Here is a 22,223-nt window from a genome sequence, read left to right on the forward strand (position 1 = left end):
CTTCTTTGGTCTTGGCGACGTGGAATGCTTCCACTACGACGACTGGGATTTGGTTTCCGGGTCGTACCCGTACACCCAAGACTCGTCATCAGTGAATATGGTGTTGATGAAGTTGGGGTCACTGTTTGTGGAATTCAGCATCTCCTGTGAGACTTCAACACGAAGCTGCTTAAGCTGCTTTTGGTCCACCGTGAGCAGCTTCGGCACGAATTTCGCAGCAACTCTCTCCATGGCCAAATCTTCGGTGATAATGAAATGTGCAGAAAAATTGCTGATGTCCACCTCTTCCGCAATTTCTCGGATAGTCACACGACGGTCCCGCATCACCACAGCGTTCACTTCAGCAATGACCTGGTCATTTCGGCATGTTGATGGCCGACCGGAGCGTGGCTCGCTCTCCACCGATGTGCGGCCGTCTTTAAACCAATTGTACCACTTTTTAATTTGTGTGCTGCTCATAGCATCTTCACCGACAGCCGTACTGAATATTCCGAACGGTTTCCACTTGGCTGTCGTCCAGTTTCTGGCAAAATTTGATGCAGTAACGCTGCTCCTGTCACTCCGCCATTTTCCTTGGAATAAAAAACCGACGGGAGCACTGCGCACTGCCTCACTCAAACGCTGCTTCCCAGCGACTGACGCTATCGGCGGGCGGGAAAAAATTCGTGCATGCGCACGAAGGTTCAAGGTCGGCTGATGCAAGCGCGCTTGTTTCATATCCATCAGGTGTTCGAAAAAAAAAAATAAAGTCGGATACTTTTCTAACAGACCTCGTATATATACACACATACATACACACACAACGAAAGGGAAATGAGGGGCTCGTTATACATATGAGAGAAGCCAACAGCCCTAGAAACCATGAAACATAGGGGATTTTTTTAAATCTTTGGTGTTGATCAATAGAGATTATTAGTGAATATTTTATTGCTTAAAGGTAAGTGATTAGAAAAGCAGAAGAAAAACAACCACATGCCGCCGGTGGGAACCGAACCCACGACCTTGGAATTGCGCGTCCGGTGCGCTACGAGCTGAACTACGGCGACGACTGTCAAATCTTTTGCTTTTAGGGGTATTGAAAAGTTTACGTGTGACCTAACCTTGAGAGTGTTCACCAGCGCCACCCTCGTCCATAAGCGGCAGACATAGTACGTCCTGTATTACCACTGGTGTGACGTGGTTCGTCATCGAACGGCGAGGGCGATGCCATTAGCAATATGAATAAGATAGTTAAAGTAGCGGAACAGTTCTACAAACCTATACAATAGCCAATATGATCAGGACATACAGTAAATGAGACTGGCAGTATCAAACAGCAATGGGACATCGCGCCAGTTGCGAAAGAGGAAGTAAAGGAAGCTTTAGGAGCAGTGCAAAGGGGTAAAGCAGCTGGTGAGGATCAGATAACAGCAGAATCGTTGAAGGACGCGGAGGGGAGATCGTGCTAGAAAAATTAGCCGCCCTGTATACGCAACACCTTATGACCTTGAACGAACCAAAAGCTTGGAAGAACGCTAATATCATCATAATCTATAAGAAAGGATACGTCAAGGACTCGAAACATTACAGACCGATTGGCTTACTGTCCGTTGCCGAAGGTATTTACTGAGGTAATCGCTAATAGAGTCAGGACCAGTACAACCATAGAATTCAATCAACCAAATGATCAGGCAAGCTTTCGTAAAGGATACTCGACTATAGACCATATTCGCACTATCAGTCAGGTGATAGAGAAATGTGCAGAATATAACCAACCCCTATATATAGCCCTCATAGATCAAGAGAAGGCATGTGACTCAGTCGAAACCTCAGCAGTCATGCAGGCATTGCGGAATCGGGGTGTAGAACAGCCTTACGTAAAAATACTGAAGATATCTATAACGGCAGCACAGCTACCATAGTTCTCCATAAAGTCAACAATAAAATTCCGATAAGGAAGAGTGTCAGGCAGGGAGACACGATCTCGCCAATTCTATTCACCGCCTGTTTATAAGAGGTTTTCAGAGGCCTGGATTGGGAACAGTTGGGATAATAAGAGTTAATGGAGAATACCTTTGTAATCTGCGATTCGCTGATGACATTGCTTTACTATGTCACTCAGGGGATGCAGTGCAAAGCATGACCAATGAGTTTGACAGGCAAATCAGAACGATGGGTCTAAAAATTAATATGCAGAAAACCAAAGTAATGTTCAACGATCTCGGAAGGGCTCAGCAGTTTACAATTCGTAGCGATATTCTAGGAGTGGTAATTGAATACGTCCACTTAGTGCAGGTAGTGACCGCAGATCCGGATCACAAGAGTGAAATAGTTAGAAGAAAAACTGGAGGGAACAGACGTTCCGCCTTAAGGGTATACAACGCGAGAGCGTAATGGCAGAAGGTCATTCCCTACTTTGCATCCATAGATCACTGGTAGTCCTCATAGCCCTTCTAGCACAGTGGTGCAACAGTTAAGCGATACGCCACTGCCCTGGGATGACAGGTGCTCCCAGCGGTGGTCTTTTTGCTGCCCGGGTTGCTCTTCCCTAGCGACCAATCATTAATTTAATGGCCACCTGCCACGGTGGGACGTTTTCTCGCTACCCGGGGGGCAGGTTGTGATGACGCCGCAAGGTCACGTGACCTAAGGGACCCACCTGCCACCTAGGTTGCTCTCCGGGGACCAGTTATCAGAGCCATGCCCGTGATTTTTCGCTCACAACGCCGGCGAGGACAACGCCGACACCGGATTTTGCGGTGAACAGGGCCTTTAACGCTATCGCGTTAATAGGAATGGGTCGCTCAGATCATGAATGACAGTTTACCAAATATCCCTCAAGAGGAAAGTAAACAGCCGTAACTTACCGGAACTCACCTATGGGGCAGAAACGCGGAGGATAACGAAATGGGTTCACCTTAAGTTATGAAAAACGCAGCGAGCTATGGAAAGGAAAGTGATAGACGTAACGTTAAAAGACAGTAAGTGGGCAGAGTGGATGAGGGAACAAACGCGGGTTAATGTCATCCTAGTCGAAATCAAGAGGAAGAAATGGGATTGGGCAGGGCATGTAATGAGAAAGTAAGATAACCGATAGTCCTTAAGAATAACGAATTGAATTCCATTACAAGGCAAGCGTAGCAGGGGGCGGCATAAAGTTAGGAGGGCGGATGAGGTTGATAAATTTGCAGGGATAGAGTGGCCGCAGCTGGCACAGGACAGGGTTAATTTGAGAGTTTGCCTTGCAGTGGGCGTTGTCAGGCAGATGATGATGAAAAGGTGCAAGCTCCGTGCGCTGGGGAAGACCCATGGAGGGAAAAACCGAAGAGTTATTTCCCCAGCCCTATATTTAACAGAAGAGTGCGGTGGGAGCCTAGTTGGTACGACGTTACTTAAACGTAAAAATTGTGCAACAGACGGGACACAGAAAAGAAGCACACAGGTCAAGCACAGACTAACTGTTTTATTGCGCCAGCGCCACCTTTTTTCTTAAAAAAAAAAAGCAAAGTGCGTGCGCACCAAACACATGCCATCAAATGCACAGTCACCTTCTAAAGACGAGAAAATCGATTTCCTTACTGTAAAAGTCGATGGTAACCTCACCTGCACATTTCTCAGAGCCAAGTTTCGCTATCTGCAAGGCCTCAAGAATTTCGCGTACCTTTCGTTCCTTCGCATCAACAATAATATTTGTTTGGCCTAAAAGCGGCGTTCATGCTTCGTCGTCGTGCCTGCAGTATACTTGCAATGTTTAGGTAGATGCTGTCCGCGTGCTGCAGCTAAGATGCTGGTATGCTCTAGTAATCATTTCTTAATAAAGCGGCCCGTTTGGCCTACATGCGCCTTGCTACAGGTGAGCGGAATCTCAGAGATAACGTTCGCTCTGCAAGGCACAAACTTGTTCCTGTGGTTGGTGCCATACCCAACCTTCCTTTGTCCATCTTTCTTGGTTAATGAGCACAAACGGGACAGCTTGCAGGGCGCAGAACAAAGAAACTCAATACACAATTTTCCGGCAGGCCTTTTAGGCCGTGCGAGACCTCGTGAACATGAGGTATCACCTCGAACTTCGCCTCTCGTATGTGTCCACGGACTTGAGCAGCAAATATATATATATATATATATATATATATATATATATATATATATACAGGGTGTTTCACCTAAGACTTTCTGCAATTTTTAAAAATAAGCTATTTGAATTAGATGCGCGCTTTTTCTGGCATAGCATTGTCAGTGGTTGATGACAAATTTCGCCTACATCGCGCCAAAATGCATGCGGTTTGAGAAGCTTGCAGGCAAAGCAACCTCTCCAGTGAACCTAACTCGTCGAAATAGCCAAAATTTGTTGGGCCACAGCGCCGAGGATATTCGCGTTCTCGAAATTCTAAAAACGGATATGGACATTACTTACGGTGGGCTAGATGCCTCTCAATAATTAAGGAGCCCAACGGTAATAGTTTAAAAGTTAACTATTAAATATTGGTTAACAAGCCTGGTAGTTAGCACGTCTTAGTTGAATTATGATGTACTACACCACTGACAATGCTATGCCAGAAAAAGCGCGCATCTAATTCAAATAGCTTATTTTTAAAAATTGCAGAAAGTCTTAGGTGAAACACCCTGTATATATATATATATATATATATATATATATATATATATATATATATATATATATATATATATATATATATATATATATATATATATATATATATATATATGGCAGGGTTATAACGTAGTTAACGAGTAGACGTGCGGAAGAATGCATGTTTAGCCTCGTTGGCTCATGGTTTCGCTTTGCTGGGTCGCCGGCACGTCCGGCGACGATATTAGACTCAGGTTAAGCTCTGATCGAGGTTAAGCTTATCTGATGTGTTCGCGCCGCAGATGGAAGTTGAAGACGACAATGTGTGTTGCAGTTTAACACGAGGTGTGATCGCCTGTGGCGTTAGCATACTGCTCTCGTGCAGTGGCGAAGCTGTCTGTTCACTCCGCCTCAAGATTCTTGGTTGGGTTTTACCCCGAGAGGTAGTGCCTCCGCACTAAAATCATTACGTCACGCGAACAGGATCTCACAAATGGAGACCTAAATAAGAAGTCTTACATTTCTGCCGGCAACCACTGCAACTTGAAATAGGGGTGCAGGGGTGTTGTTGATAACCGAACGGTGAGCCTGTCTCCCTATTCTGTCACCGAGTGTGCAGAAGCACAACGTATATGTCGTCTCTCTGCCAAACAACCAACGTAGGAAGAAAGACGACTGACCTGGCCGACGTCGTTGGCATGGTTTCCTCCTAATTCTTCCCTTTGTTCAGTGCGCTACCGCCTGAGCGAGCGCCGCCGGCCCAAAGTCTGACTCGCACCAGCCTCAAAATCTGCGGCATGCTTCTTTTTTTTCTTTAGTATCGAGTATCGTTAAAATGCACGATACGCTAAAAATGTATTTTCGATGCTGATACTCCGATACTTTCATTTTTTTCAAGCAATATCCTATGACGATACGAAAAACGTATCGAAATATAGTATCGAAGATGCATGTATACTGCCCATGCCTAGACGGTACTGGGAATGGCAGGCAGAAGGGTGAGCTCTTGTGCCGCGTGAAAAATCGCCGCTAGTTCGAGGGCTGACGGGGAAGATACAGTAACGGCCAGCAGCGGAGGTGATGGGAGGGATTGATGGGGAGAGGGGGGGGGGGGGGAGCAGCAGAGCCATGAATGAGACAGTAATGCTGCGTCAATGTAGCATGTGGCAGATCCCGGTGGGAAGGGATCGTGATGATGAGCGCGGGCTCGGCTTCTACCTTAGTAGAAACCTTTGGGAGAAAGTGGGGCCGCATGGAGGTTGCAGCGAAGTGGTCATTGGGGGCGGTATGCTGGGGAAGGCCAGTAGGTCAGATATGTTGGCTCGTTGCGGTAACTAATGGCCTTGTGCAGAGTCGGACGGGTTGTCGCTTTAACGGTCCATTGGTAAAAAAGCAGGGACCACTATCATTGTTTATTGTGTGTGCACATTCCTTAATAAACTGCATCATTCTGCTGCTGCAATGCGAAACAGTTGATTTCTTTGGAAAGATGTTCCCAGTTAAGTGCTGTATGTAGTGATGAACAGATGAAAGCAAGTGGTGCTTTCGGTAATAGTTTCTGGACTTTGAACTGTAAGCATTAATTTTTCTTTACATATAACATGCAAGTGCATGGGTGTCGATCGTGCACAAAAAAATATTTTACATACCTTGAACCTGAAACACACCAGGGCCATTGTGACAGGAACTACAACTTCGAAGTGCTTGTTCTCATTCACCAGGGTCTCGAATTCTCTTGCGAGGTTAATTTGCTGCGAAGAAACATTGCGCACAATTGTTCGAGGGGAGTTGTCAGATAAGTTTTGAAAATCTTGCGCATGCTGTGTTGGCACAAGAAGCTCAAATGGAGAGCTTCAGTTTATTATACACGCTCTTTCGCTTAAGACTGTCAGCAATTTTTAAAAAGTCTTTTTTTTTTTAATTCGAAGGTCGCTTTTTTTCGGCACAGTGTTGTCAGCGGTGTAATGATCGAATCAAAATGCAGCTAAGACATGCTAACTATCAGGCTGTTAATATTCAACAGTTTACTTTCCAACTAATAATGTTAGGCTCCTCATTTATTGAGAGGTGTGAAGACCATCGTAATGATATCCATATCAGTTTTTAGAATTTCGAAAACACTTTTACCCTAGCCAGCGTGGCTCAATAAATCTGAACCATTTCTCGCGCCATTCGTAAGTTTCTCGCCTGCAGAGAGTGAACAGCGACGTCCATCAAACCACGTCACTTTATGACGCACATGCCATCTGACAATCTCCGCCCCGCCTGCGCTGTGGTGCTCACCGCTCCTCGCTGCTCCAGCCGAGGCGGGCGGGGCAGAGAAGGTCACTTGGCATGTGCGTCATAAAGTGACGTGGTTTGATGGACGTCGCTGTTCGCTCTCCGCAGGCGAGCAACTTTCGAATGGGGTGAGAAATAGGAAAAAAATTGTTGAGCCACAGCGACGAGGGTAATCACGTTTAACTGCAACCAGCGCCTCTTTGTAATAAGTGAAAAGTTAACTATTGGAATTTAGTCAAGCAGTTCACAAGTTACATGATTCGCCTCTTTTCTAGTGTCCGTCAACGCTAGTATTATGCCACAAAATTCGTCTCGTTTTTAATCTGCTTGGTAAAATTAGTGGCGGGCTTCCCTGAAACACTAAGTATATAAAACACGTGGAAGGGATGGCTCAGTTATAGATATACATTTCAAAAAAAAAGGTCCGATGGCTGAAGGAGCTATTTATTTGACCTTTCGGCCGCGGGACCGGCCTTCATCAGATAGAAACGAAGGTACGCGCAGTGTCCTATTTAGAGGATAATGAAATCGGTATCAGATCTTAATGACGGTGCAATCTAAGAACCGCATACATTCAATCCTAGTTGGCGATGTTACAGCGACTCGTTCAGAAGTGAGCAGAAGGAAGGTTAAAAAATATTATAAAAACAAAGGCACGCCGTGATTACAAATTGTATGAAAACCATAAATAAAATCTATGTCGGAAGATTTCGCTCCCAAAAGTGTACACTATTGAGCCAAATACTGAGCATCAAAAAACAGTATGAAGACAAGGAGTCGTAGCGAAAAACCAGCTCAGATTCAAATGATGTGGAACATGCAGTTATTCAGAACGTATCAAACCATCAGCAAAACGGTCAGGCTTCTTGAGACAGTGACCAGTGTCACATCATAATTTGATATGACAAACTTTTCCCTCTAGGGTGTGATAGACTTCCGTATAGGCGTCGTGAAAGCGTATGAAAGCGCATGTTGTGTCTTGTATACAGAGGTCCCATTTTCATTTCTGCAATGAGAATAAGTTTTCTCATCCTCAGCCCGTCTCTGCTTCGGCGACCAACTCCCGATGTCCGAGGGCCAAAGGCCCGACATCTTGCCCGTTCGCTATCCCTTCGGTCCGCTCCCGCAGTGCATGGGCTCAACGCAACAACTGGGTGCCAGCTGTGGGCTCTCCGTAACAACTGGTTGGTAGGATCCACGCAACACCAGCGACCGCTTTGAGAACGAGAGCGTGCCAGCCAGACGTGTATGTCTGCTCACCGGCAAGTTGTCGAGCGCAGTTAAACATTTCACGCTGTTTTGTTACAAATAGAGTGAACCAATTTTCGGCCTAGTAAAATACAAAAGCACTCAGCAAGTTTCACGCAGACTCCATACCAAATAAAGTGCCAGCGGTCAAGGCAGTGGACAGCGATGTAGGTTTTGCAAGCTTGCTCAACCAAGTGACCTCTCACCTCGTTTCCATGGAGGGAATTGGATGCCGGCACATACGGAGATGAACTGATGCATGCGATCGAAGAACGCGCTCAAGCGCAAGACGAGATACTTCGCTCCTCGCGGTTCCTTTGAGAAACGCGATGGGATCAAGGGCGGGCTGCGTTGTTCACCCTACAGAACCCCTCTCCCTTTTCCTTCGCCGCCGCGGTGGCTCAGTGGCTATGGTGCTCGGCTGCTGGCCCGAAAGACGCGGGTTCGATCCCGGCCGCGGCGGCTAGAATTTCGATGGAGGCGAATTTCTAGAGGCCCGTGTACTGTGCGATGTCAGTGCACGTTAAAGAACCCCAGGTGGTCGAAATTTCCGGAGCCCTCCACTACGGCGTCTCTCATAGCCTTAGTCACTTTGGGACGTTAAACCCCATAAACCAACCAACCAACCTTTTCCTTCCGTGCCACGAGGCACAGGCTCCAGGTAGAGACCGCGAAACGTGTGTGAGCAACACCACCTGTAAGGATCTAGGTAGTGTTGGTGAGAGCCAGTGCATGTAATGTTGCGCTTATGTGGCCGACTTTCTTTTCGTTTTACTGCGTCTTCTTCAAGTCCCCCCGCAGTGGGAAGGGAAAATATTAGCTACGATACTGTTGTGTTCCCTTGTTGCTTTTGTGTGTGTGCGCCTCCTCCTAACGACCACTCAATCCTCCTCCTAACGACCACTCAATCCTCCTCCTAACGACCACTCAATCCTCCTCCTAACGACCGCTTGCCCCTCGTCGCACGCTGTCGCCGGATGCCCCCCCACGGTGCGCCCCCGCACCCTCCTCCTGTTCTGAGAAGCCACTCCCTGCCGTGGACGCTTCTCCACTCCCTCCTTTCTTCGGGCGGCCAGTTCGGCTCCTGCCTCGGTCGACGCTGGTCGCACCCTCATCGGCTTTAAATAAACGAAGTCTTAAAGTACCGTGTGCGTCTTTCGCTGCATTCAACACAGCGACCGGACACGACAGTGGCGACGAGAAAGTGGATTCGACCCGCGCTACGCAACGCTATTGACAAGCCATGGCTACGCGAGGGTTTCCCAATCAGATACCAGAATTCAACGGCTCATCGTGGTCATCGTGGGTTGGACGCCTTCAGTTCTACTTTGAAGCTAACAACATCACAGACCCAGCCTTGAAGAGGGCCAACCTGCTGACGCTGTGCGGGGAGCAGACCTACGATACTGTCTGCGCCCTTATTCAGCCAAGCACACCAGCGGCAGTGTCTTACGACGACATCGTAAAAGCGCTGCAAAAGCACTTCGACCCAAGGCCATCCGAGGTCTACAGCCGGGCTCGCTTCCAACGACGAGATCAACTGGGAGGAGAAACTGTGAGCGCCTACGTAGCCGCGCTCAAGAAGCTCGCTGCCGACTGCAATTTTGGAACGCTGTCGACAACAGCTACCGGGCAGGAGGGAGACGCAGCTTCTTCTGCTAACACCACCATGCTTCCCTTGGACGTGATGTTACGCGACAGATTTGTGTGCGGACTGAGTGACGAGTCACTGCAGCAGCGCCTGTTCGCTGAGAAGGACCTCACATTCAGCAAAGCTTACGACATCGCCGTTCGAGCGGAGAGCGCCGGTCACCAGCAGAGAGGGATTCGCCGGAACACCGAGCCGGTACACCAGACAAGCAACCAGGTGCGCAAGCCTTCTGTTGTTGTAAAATCGGTCAAAAAGGCACAACGCTGCTGGCGGTGTGACGACCAACACAACCTCCAGGGATGTCGATTCCAGTCAGCCACGTGTAATTTTTGCCACAAGCGAGGGCATATCGAAAATCGAAAGAGCATGCATTACGAAACGGAGACTTGCCAAGATAAAGTCACCTTCCCAGCCTAATCACAGCGTCAACGCCTCAGAGAATACGCCGCTATCTGATCTCCATGGAACAACATCAGCAACACCATCTGTGTTGTACGACCTGAACACCATGAATCTCGGCACGCGACCGAAGATTTTTACAGAAGTAAGCGTACATCACCAGCTGATTAAGTTCGAGGTGGACTCCGGCGCAGCCTGTACTCTGATCAGTGAGGACACGTTCCGAACTTCATGGCCATCTGACGCACCCGCCCTGCAACAAGACGACACGCACCTGCGAACGTGGTCAGGACAGAATCTGCCACTATTGGGCTCTGCCAACGTGCAGGTTAACTACAACGGCCAGACCCATACGCTACCTCTGCTTGTTGTGAAGGGCACAGGATCAAGCCTTCTAGGGAGAAACTGGTTTTCTCCACTAGGCGTGATGATATGCGGCATACACCAGACGCCGAGCCAGAACAAGGTTGAGCAACTGCAAGAGAAATACGAAAGAGTATTCTCGGAAGAGATTCCAGGAAACGAAGGGCCCCCGGTCACACTGGAGTTGTCGGACAACGCGCAACCCAAATTTCTGAAGGCCAGGCCGGTGCCGTTTGCTCTCCGAGATTCAGTTGAAAAAGAGTTGGACAAACTGGAGCAGCAAGGTGTCATCGAGCCGACGCAGCATTCAGAATGGGCCACACCACTTGTCGTAGTTCGCAAGAAGAACGGAACCATACGCCTCTGCGGAGACTACCGGAGCACCGTCAATCTTGCGACTAAAGCGTCCTCTTACCCGCTACCGACACCTGAAGAAGTATTCAGTGTACTACGTGGCGCAAGAGTCTTCAGCACATTGGACCTCACCCAGGCGTATCAGCAGCTGAAGGTGAGCGAGTCAACTGCTGAATTATTGGCAATTAACACACTGAAAGGCTTGTACAAAGTCAAGCGACTGCCTTTTGGCGTAGCTGCAGCCCCGGCCATATTTCAAAAATTCATGGAGACAGTGCTTCAGGGCATCCCAGGAGTTTGTGTCTACCTTGACGATGTCATCATCAGTGGCACTTCCACTGAAGAGCATGCAGTGCGCCTAGAGCTCGTTCTCGAAAGGCTAGCAAACGCTAATTTGTGCATAAGCAAATCGAAGTGCTGTTTTGCGGTGCCAGAGGTGCAATTTCTGGGACACCGAATTGATGCGGAAGGCATTCACCCTACCGAGGACAAAGTGCGAGCGATCACAGAAGCACGAGCTCCAACAAACAAGCAGGAGCTACAGGCTTTTCTCGGACTCTTGACGTTCTACGACCGGTTCTTGGAACAAAGAGCTACCGTGGCCAACGACTTATACCAACTCCTTCGGAAAGATGTGACATGGACATGGTCGCCACGCCATCAGCAGTCATTCGATGCCCTGAAAGACCTGATTCGAAGATGTACAGTCCTCCGCCACTACGACGAAAGGAAGCCTCTGCTTTTGGCTTGCGACGCATCACCGTACGGAGTCGGCGCGGTTCTATCGCAAACTGACGAGCAAGGAAGGGAAGCTCCCATCGCCTTCGCCTCACGTACGTTGTCGCAAGCAGAACGCAACTACGCGCAACTTGACAAAGAAGGGCTAGCCATCGTCTACGCGGCGACACATTTTCACCAGTACATTGCCGGCCGGAAGGTGACCTTTATAACCGATCACCGACCGCTATTGGGCATTCTGGGACCACAAAGGCCTATGCCACCAACTTTGTCTCCGCGAATGACACGTTGGTGCATCAAACTCTCAGCGTACGACTACGCTCTGGTCTACCGCAATGGGAGTAAACATCAAAACGCCGATGCGCTAAGCCGTCTGCCACTAGACGCAACTGTTGACGAACCATTTCCACCAGGAGACGTTCTGATGTTCGAAGCACTGCCAGAACCTCCGCTTACAGCAGGCACAGTTGCAGCATCTACGCAGAAGTGCGCAGCTCTCCGGCTAGTTTACACGGCTGTTCAACAAGGCAACGTGCATAAACTCAAAGGGGACAACTTCGACGCTTACCGCAGGCGAGCTACAGAGTTGAGCACCCATCGCGGCTGCATCATATTTGGGTCCCGAGTTGTGATGCCGAGAGAACTACGCGCACAAGCTATGTCTCTCATCCACGCCGGACATCGGGGCATCGTTGCAATGAAAAAGTGTGCCAGAAGCTACATGTGGTGGCCTGGCATTGACAACGACATCGAAACAGTGGTGCGAGAATGCAAGCCTTGCCAGAGCAGCCGGAGCGCCCCGCCGAAAGCTCCTGTCCCAGAATGGGAAAAGCCAGACACACCATGGCACACACTGCACATTGATTTTGCAGGACCAATTGAGGGCTGCACTTTCCTTGTGGTCGTAGATGCCTACACAAAGTGGCTTGAGATAAGGCAAATGGGACAGACGACTTCGGCAGCAGTCATTGACAACCTCCGATCACTATTTGCAACGTTCGGCCTGCCGCGCAAGGTAGTGTCGGACAACGGAACACCGTTTGTGTCTGCGGAGATCCTCAAGTTTTATCGCGACAACGGGATCTCATCAGTTACATCGGCCCCCTACCACCCAGCGACAAACGGACAAGCCGAGCGCTACGTAGCCGAGCTAAAACGCGCCCTTGAAAGAGATCAGACAGGCTCGCTGCAGCGCCGCCTTGCGCGCTTTCTCTTCAAGCAGCACACGACGGTTCAGAGCACAACAGGCGAGACCCCCTCGAAAATGATGTTCGAGCGTGAAATGCGAACCCAGCTCACAGCCATCCTCCCCGAGCCAAAGGCAGAGACGTTCCGGGAAGAAAAAGCAATTCCGCGCTGCGGCACGCTTAATGAGGGGCAGCGCGTCCTCGCCCGACAGTTTCTGAAAAAGCCACGCTGGGAGGAAGCTACAATTGTCAGACGCATAGGCCTGCGCTCTTGGCTCGTCAACATACATGGCACAGTAGCACGCCGACATCTCAACCAGCTGCGTAGATTTACGACGCCGTCTGAGAGCTGTCCGCCAGCGGAGAGAACACGTGCACCATTTTCCCACATAGCCTGGCACCTCTTCCCGGAAGAAGAGACTTCGCCCAGGACAGACCCAGGAGACACAGCGAACAACAGCCAGCCTACAAGTGTTTCTCCCCCGAGCGCACAAAGCCAGCGCGCCTCCACGCGTGAGCGCCGACCCCCTGCACGATACCGGGCAACTTTCTAAGGGGGAAGGAAGTGTTGTGTTCCCTTGTTGCTTTTGTGTGTGTGCGCCTCCTCCTAACGACCACTCAATCCTCCTCCTAACGACCGCTTGCCCCTCGTCGCACGCTGTCGCCGGATGCCCCCCCACGGTGCGCCCCCGCACCCTCCTCCTGTTCTGAGAAGCCACTCCCTGCCGTGGACGCTTCTCCACTCCCTCCTTTCTTCGGGCGGCCAGTTCGGCTCCTGCCTCGGTCGACGCTGGTCGCACCCTCATCGGCTTTAAATAAACGAAGTCTTAAAGTACCGTGTGCGTCTTTCGCTGCATTCAACACAGCGACCGGACACGACAGATACTCATGTGCCTCCGCGGTAAAAGGCCACGGCCGTATACAGCGCGCCCTCGCACGCAAGTTCGTCGTGCCTGCGTGTTCGCTGTAACCGAGTTCCGCGCCTGCGGGCGTTCGCTCTGTCTGGGGCTGAGTTCGCACTAAGGGAGCGTTCGTTACCAATAGGGCCCTTATAGAGAGGGCTCGACACATCGGTCTTTTTATGCACCCTTCAGAAGATAAGGGCGAGAAGATGAGGGGCTGGATATACAGTCGCAGCCAGAATAATGAGGGCGGAGCATGCATGAGCGATCAAACTCCGCTCACGCTTGACTAGCACCAATTTCCACCCGCACCCTTGCAATGAGTAGCTCATTTTTCCCTCATGCAATAGTCTTATGGAATGCCTTACCCGAAAACATAGCCGAATGCACAGACAGAAAACAATACCGTAATAAGCTAAAACTTCAGCCATCCTGAATAGGCTGTCCCCTTTGTATTCTTTTGCTACTTAGTTTAGTTGTATTTCTGCGCCTTAGTGTAATTTTGTTTCTCTTGCGCTTGCTTGTTTGCTGTTATTCCACTTAGATGTATTTCTGCATTTTTTACTGTATCTTTTTTTATTGCTTTTGTTTTTGCTTGCCTTCGTTGTATTTTATATCTTTCTCTTCACCTTTTTCCACTTTCAAGAAATGTACAGTCGAGCGCGATTTGAAGGTTATCGTGCGAGCGTCGACCGGGAGCATGAACAGCGCCATGGCCCAGAATTCTCTGCCGAGGCGAGGGCGGTGTCAGGCCAGCTTCCCTCACTCTTTTTGCTGTTCCTTCAGCAGCCGTCACTCCCTGCTGAGCTATCAGTTTCATTTTTTTTTTCTGCGAAGAGGCAGTACGTATTCTTCGGTATTATCTGAAATTGGACACTACAAAGCTGCATCCAGCCTATGTAACGTCGTTGCTACTGAGCCAGGAAGAATGGGTGACCAAGAACCAACACCAAGATACGAGGTAACCAAGTGCACACTTTATCGCAATAAATGGAAGGCATAGAATAGAGAGAAAGGGCGGTGGGTTTGTCGTGGGGGTGGTGGTTGTTGTATGGAACAACGAACGAGGGAGAGAAGAGTGCGAAATCATGATTTTTCCTTTTCCAAAACCGGCCGCCAGGTGCCTGGAGTGCTAGGCTGGTCGACGCTCGCGCGATAACCTTCAAATCGCGCTCGACTGTACATCATGTTAACTCGCCTCCCCCTGATGTAATGCCCTCGTGTCCTTAAGGAGAAAATAAATGAAATGAAATGAAAATTGAGCGTTGCTTGACAGTTATGCAAGTAAGTGCTTCCGGTGAGCTTGCACATTAACGCAGAAAACCTTCCTCTTTCCTTTACGCAACGTGAGAGATGGGTTGAAACGCCGAAACGTGCTCCGTATTATTCTGGCCGTGACTGTACATTATCCATTATCACGGGCAAAAGTGCCCACGACGAGCGAGCGCGCAATAAACCATCGCTAGCGGTGATATGCGTTTTTTTTTTTAAATCTCCGTGATCTATTCCTGCTGGAGGGTCGGTCGATCTGGAAGGTCCCCGGAACGGTGTTACAACCCTTCGGCTCGATATGCGAAATAACGTCCCGTCAGCCAGCAGCAGCGAGCTTCCGGTAGATCCGAAGTGAAATGCAGCTTAATGGCGGGCGCCTTATCAGAATGGCACGGCAGCTTGTCGACTCGTCGTGTGGGCTCCTTCTCGCACCAAGCACAAGGGAGGCAGAGCTGATGCTTCCAGAGCATCCTTTGACGCGCTAAATGAACTCGCCATTTTTGGACCACTAAATGACGCTGGCGTCGCAGCAATGGATTTGAGCCAGCGGCGATGCCTCCTGGAAACTTCTGTCCGCAATAGTATACTTATTTACGAAGCAAACATTCACTTAAATCAAGATAAACCGATGAGTGTAAATAAAAGTGGCGCGTGTCGTTTAGATAGAGTATAATTTTATGGAATGTGGAAGAAAAAGCAACTACTTCGCCGGTGGGATCCAAACCATGCCCTCCGCCGGCGCCGCCCCCAACCATAGTGGCGGAGAAGGTGATCGAACGGAGAGGACACGGCATCAAGGCTTGCTTTCAGTGAGTGTTGTCTTCTTTCGTTTGAGTACCCTTACGGTAGTACTTATCTCCCAGGAACTAATGAAGGCGGCAGAATGAATAACCATTTGAGGCACTGCAGCAGAGGCGTTGTCAAGTCAAATAATGACGCTGACGACAATATTCTCATGAAGGCACAAGCGAAACGCTTTTTTCTAAGTGAGGCAGAAAAATAGGAATTTAATGCATGGCGTGTTTAAAAAAAAAAAAAAAGAAACGTGTCCTCCGAGCTGAACAATCACCACAAAACCTGAAGCAGAATAACTGCGAGATGTACAGGTCTCCCCAATATAAAAGGGAACAAAGCTTGACTCGTTCATTTGATTACTCTGTGATTATGTATCACGAGCACGGTGTATCTCTTTTCAAACTAGTTTTCCTCTTGACGCATAATATACAAAAGTGATTTTCAACTTTAGTTGAGAAATAACAAAAAAAATTCCATTTTTGTGCTAGCTAGTTGTTTCCGTTCATACTGGAAGGGCCTAGCTGTATACCTTACACGCCTCATCACCCGAGCGGTCCTTTTAAATGGCTTGGACAGCATTCGTTAATACCGCAGTGACTTACGCGTCGGATGTGTGCCTGCAGACCGCTGACCCCGTAGCACCGGAAGACGAACCAGAGTTTGAGGGAGCGGAACCGCCTACCGAGTGGAATGGTCCAATGCTGAAACGATACCGTGGAATCCGTGAGAAATCCTGGACGCCAAGAACCGTGCAGTACACGTACCCTGTAATCGGGGACCTTGCCGCCTTCGTTGTCGTGCTTGAGGTAAAGCGGGTTGACTTTGAACGCTTCCTCAATGTCGCTCCTTTTTCTGAACCTGTTGGGGCCGAAATACGGGAAAATGAGCAGTTTATGTGCGAGGAAGAGAGAGAGTGCGAGCGGGACAGCACACTTATTGTGCATCCGAGAGTCATTAAGCGAACTGTACAGCTTCAGAAAAAAAAACCTCTTACCACAGTTTCATTAACAGCGATACGCGAGTATTTATTAATTCTTCTTTGTAACTAGAGAACAAAAAGAGATGGTTTATGGCCGTTTTAACGTCCCAAAGCAACTCAGGCTATGACGGACGCCGTAGTGATAAGGCTCCGGAAATTTCGACCACCTGGGGTTCTTTAACGTGCACTGACATCGCACAGTACACGGGCCTCTAGAGTTTCGCCTCCATCGAAACTCGTCCGCCGCGGCCGGGATCCAACCTGCGCCTTTCGGGTCAGCAGCCGAGCGCCATGACCACTGAGCCGCCATGACCACTGAGCCACCGCGGTGGCTAACAAAAAGAGAGAGCAGTTCTAGACTCTAAAATACGTGCTAAACCCAGAGGTCAAATCGTATATCGCGCCAGGTCTTGCAGCGCAGAAGGAAAATATAAATCAAGCGCCATATTTGCTCGTATGTAACGTGTCTTTTTTTTTTTACCTAAAATAGAAGTGAGAATTGGCGCCCCTCGCGTTAAAATCGAATATTACACGGAAAATAAAACGCACTATGCCGTATTTACTCGCATACTGGTTGATGCTTCGTGCAGGTTGGCCCCCAACTTCGAGAAACGGAAAATAAAAAGAGTTCCGCGTTGGTCGACCAGCGGAAGCTCCGAGCCACAAATACCGATCAACGCTTATCGGAGCAGCGGCCGAACAGTCAGAAACTCCTCTCCGGAGACAGGGCACTTGCGCACCGAGCGTGGATTCAACGCATTGTCCCGAAGGAAATGCGATAGAATATGCGCGACTTGAAAGCACCTTAAAGGCTTTCGTTTGGTTCTCTAAAAGATCGGCAGACTGCCTCAACGTTCGAAGCGCTGCCGATGGCTCACGCTGAGGAACGTTCTTTAGACTTTGTTAAAGGAAGGCCTTGTGTGTGTTGTGACAAATAAAAAAAAAGAACAGTGTGTGTGTGTCTGCGAAGTGATATACAAAGAGGACCCAGGCCGCTGAAGGGACCCTTACGGCGGAGCTTAAGTGTTCCTCGAATTTTTATTCGCGAACCTCTGCTCATTTTTTCGTATACTGCGGCATCTTTCTTTTTATTTCTTCTTTTATTATACTGCTTTTTTTTTCAGTCTTCTTCGAAGGTTCCGCCCGTGGGCGCTGTTCTTTATCCTCTCGCGCAAGATCAGGGTTGTCATTTAACTTCTCCCACGAGCAACAAAGGCCACCTTCGTGTGACATAAGCGGCAAAGCGGTCGTTATCGAGAGATCGAAACAGGAAAGGGCTGGCATGCCGAGTGTGGTGGGACCCTTGGTTGAAGTGAACTCGACGTCACATGCGGCAGATGCTGCGACAGCTGCGACAAGCTATGATTAATATGGAACACTGGACCTCCACCGGTGCCATATACAGCACCCTGTATTAGCGGGCCTCACCCTTATAAAAATCGTCTGTAGACAGTCTATAGACTTCTTATAAACCCTATTGCCTTCCTATAGATATTTCTCTTTGTCTATTCATAGTCTACAGCCTGTCTATGGACAAAATTCTACTAAAAGTGTATGGCCATAAATCTATAGATTGTCCATAGACTGTCTACAGGATTTGTATTGCCCAAAGACTATTCTGTAGGATTTGTTCAGTTAGTCTATAGACATTATAGACAAAAGTCCATGGACAGCCTATAGACTTTGTAAAGAAATTTCTGTAAAGGCTGCAGTTGAAAGTATGGGCAAGTGACAACCTCTGATTTGACGCTTTAGCCTTAAGCCAAAGGGTAAGGTGCGTTTCCTAAGTCGCCGCAAAGAATCACGGGAAAAAATTCTGCTAGCAACTTCCGGTTCCAGCTCTCTCCCCCCTACTCCATTGCTTCATTGCAGTCGCTGTGGCGATGTCGTTTATTCTACAAATTTATTTCCGTTTCTACATCGTTGCTTGTACTGCATCATCGCAAGACCAGCGTGTGATGCGTATATGCGTCATGTGAGCGCCGAAATGGACAATCTCGGAAGGTATAAGCGCTGCTGCTGTTATTATGCCGGTGCAAGCTGGCTGTTCTGCGTTTCGCGTTTAATGGTTCGCGTTTCACAAGTTTAATGGCTAACATTTTTCATTAGATATTCACTTTTCGCCGCCCTGTGAAGTGCCGAAACCTGCAAAGTTAAATAGGCCATAGATGCATTTTCCTCACAGCCAATGGGCTAGCAAATGGTCCATAAATACCACTGCTCGCACAGTGCCTCTCAACACAACGCGTAGCCTAGAAAGCCTCGTTCCATTTTTATTATCTTGGTCTGCCCTGCAGGTCACATTTCGTACGTACGTCACGGAGCAAATATGAGACGATGCGTTGATCTTGCGATGGCGTAGTACAGTAAGCGATGTCGAAGTCCAAATAAATTAATAGAATAAGTGATATCAACACAGCGACCGCACTGAAGTAATGGAGTAGGGAGAGGAAGTTGGAGCAAGTAGCGGTAAAAGAAGAATTCCTCATGATTCTTTACGTTGACTCTGGAAATGCACCTCACCCATTCCTGGCCTCGCTCGATTTCAAGTGTGTCACTTTCTCAACGCACGTGGTGTTAGCGGCATGTTTCTTCTGATTCAGCTAGTGTGAAGGGTGCGAGTTTTTTTTTTTTTGTAGTTATTGTTTTTATTGACTGACAGCCAACGTGCTACCTCTCACACACTGGGGACGCTGCCCCTTCAGCTTTGCCTCTTTCGCTACTCACTGTTAAATGAGCCTGAGATGAGCAGCTGGTAAACTTTTTCTTACCACATCGCTGAGCAGTCCACGTTGACGAGGAGCCATTTGTGAGGGTTCATGCTGAACGACGACACGTGCTGAAATGGGATAGAAAGAAGGCTCATACGCAACGTGGTAGCTCAAGCAAGCCGCATAATTCGTACGGCCGAAATTCAGTGAAAGTAACCTCGATTCCCTTCATGTAGTGCCTGAACTCCGGGCATATGAAAGCGGACCCGGCATACGCCGCGTCAACGTGAAGCCACAGGCTTTCCGCTTCGCCTGCGGAAGAGGAAATAGCAATTAGGCACCAGTTCTGAGCGATTATTTGCAAAGGCTGCGCGTGCTTTCTGCTGCCTCATTCGAGAGTTGAAAGCATTCTGCTTTGTTACGCCTATTTCCCTGCGTTGTCAAGGAGGAACGACAGCTTCTGGCAGAGCTTTAACAAAGAAGACAGAGTGCAGGAAACTTGCAGACAGCTCCAATTTCAGCGAGGTTGTCGAACGCGCAGGAGTTGGTCGTCCCCAGGGTGGCAACCATCTGAAAAAGAAAATGAGAGGAGGAAGCTAGGAAAGACAAATAAAAGTGTCCCCTGAAAACGCAGCAGCTGCAGCAAATTAGTAAGCACTCATATAGTTTGGTGGTTGATCAGCCGTGACGCATATCTGGGTGTCCAAACCGCGTCGAAAGATATAAGCCAGAGTCTATTTTATTCGTTAATTCTACTTTCTGGGCCTACTCAGAGATGCGTGAAAAACCTAGGTAAGTTGCCAGCGTTATTCACTGCGCTCACGTGTAAACCGCGTTAATTATGCGCACCGAAAAGTGAGTGTGTATACAAGTACTACACAGAGTTTAAACACACTTCTTCCAGAAACATTTTTTAACAGACAACGGTTGCGGCCAGAGCTCGGTCTTTCTCAGTATATGTAGGGCCCTTCGTTTTAAGGGTTTAGTTTTTTTGAAACGCAGGGGGGGAGGGGGGATAATTTCTAGCTCAAATTCGGTTACATATCGGGTTGTTCAGCAAAAGCTTGCATAATTCGAGTTTTTTTTGGGTCTTTTTCTTTTTTTGCAACTAAAGACGATCTACTATAAGCGCTCATTTTTGTGCTGGATATAAAATGCCATATTTTTGTTCGTTATTTCGAAAATAACATGCAAAGGCAAGTTGCACTGAGAATCAGTTTTCCAAATCGTAATTTCGCAGAGTACATTATCAATCTCGCACACAGCACTTCCGTATTTGTGCAAGACTATCCCTACCGTTGTACGCTGAGAAAACAGCAGTCCGAAAATCACAACGGTTATTTTAAATCCGTAAGATCATTGCAACAAGGCTATATCACCAAGCTGATAGAAATATCAGCTTGGTGAGGCCAGTGTAAGCAAACTCGCTGCCGTGCTCAAAAGAGAGACGGTGTTTACAATTTTTGTTGTGATTAGTGAACTTGGAAGCGTATCTTTCTTGCATCAGTCTGTGGGGTATGCGCGCAAAAAAAAAAAAAGAGAGAAAAAAAGGGAGAAGAAAACGACTTTTCTTCTGCCTTGCGCAGTTTTGTTTTCTTTTTCTCACAGGATACTAAAACATTCAGGAGTTAAGTTAGGATGCGTTGCGAAAGGCTGGAGAAATAGAGACATGTGTACTTGCCGCGAAGTGGCATAAAGCTATTGGGAGCATTGATTTCAGAGATTTTTACTGTGACCGTCAATAAAGACGCGTCTGAGAGGTGGAGAGTTGGCGTACCAGACTCATAGCAGCTAAAGAAACTGCCGGAATTCCTCGGCTTACGGGAGAGAGAATGGGTGACAGGCTGTCTCCTCTACCACAAAAGCCGCGACCGCGGGCGCGTACGCAGGCTGCGCAAGCGGCGACGTTACCGCCATCGGTATGAATCCCATGCGGCGGTCCTCTTGGACGACAGCGCGCAGCGTCGCTCCCCGCACGGCCAGCTGGCTGTCCGTGTTGAGCACGTGGAAGCGCACGCTGGCCAGCAAGGCTGCGCGCTCCACCGACGAGTGGGCCTGCGAACCGATAACCGTGGCTGTACGGAGCACCGAGCGCGGCTACGTGCGCTCGCAGACATGACCGCGGCCAGCTCCTGGTGGGAACAATGCTCAGTTTGCACTTGGCCTGACATGCATATGCTAGTTATGCATGGTGCTCGCCGTGCATAACCTCCTTCCTCTGTGGATAAAAAATCATACACGCACGCCGTAATAATGCCTACCGTTACTGATGCACAAAACTCCTTGCGCTTCTGTTAGTTGTGTGCGCTCAGCGATGGTTTTCTCAGCGATACATTTCCATAGGTCCACGTAAATCATATATATATATATATATATATATATATATATTTGCAGCAAAACTGTCAACAACGTCTGAGTATTCCAGCGAAGCACTCACGCAACGGACGGAGCAAACGGCGTGGTTCTGCGCGTTAATCCTTGCCCCGCTGCGGGGCGTCAATTCCGTGAAAACCGCCAATTCCACTCCCAGGGAAGTTTCCGTTGTAGTGAAACAGAGGGAAACAGAAGGAAATGCCGGGAGGTTGATGAGACGGCAAATATAACGATAGAAATGGAAGGAAGTCGGAGTTTTTCTAGAGAGGTTTTGGGGAATGGAGTCAGGGATCGGTGCGTAAATCACTGCCTCCGTTTCTCTGAGAGCTTTCTAGCGCCGAGTGTATTCCAAGAAAGTTTTCTTGTGAAGATGACGTTTTCCGTAAGCGCCACGCTCTGCA

The 22,223-nt window shown here is 48.6% G+C and overlaps 1 pseudogene across 1 annotated transcript in view; it reads right to left on the minus strand.

Moving 5' to 3' along the window:
• The window catches only part of LOC149353184 (aromatic-L-amino-acid decarboxylase-like), a 59,403-nt pseudogene that overhangs the window by 27,254 nt on the left and 9,926 nt on the right, over positions 1-22,223 (minus strand). Inside the window, exons 5-11 of the transcript XR_016290925.1 lie at positions 21,361-21,504; positions 19,953-20,019; positions 19,667-19,761; positions 19,510-19,577; positions 16,524-16,617; positions 16,362-16,460; positions 6,220-6,321 (exon numbers count right to left, since the gene is read on the minus strand). The product of XR_016290925.1 is annotated as an aromatic-L-amino-acid decarboxylase-like (transcript). The remainder of the gene's footprint in view (positions 1-6,219; positions 6,322-16,361; positions 16,461-16,523; positions 16,618-19,509; positions 19,578-19,666; positions 19,762-19,952; positions 20,020-21,360; positions 21,505-22,223) is intronic.

This window comes from Amblyomma mixtum, chromosome 3 (genome assembly GCF_055824585.1).
Source record: "Amblyomma mixtum isolate Tamu chromosome 3, ASM5582458v1, whole genome shotgun sequence".
NCBI classification, from domain to species: Eukaryota; Metazoa; Arthropoda; class Arachnida; order Ixodida; family Ixodidae; genus Amblyomma; species Amblyomma mixtum.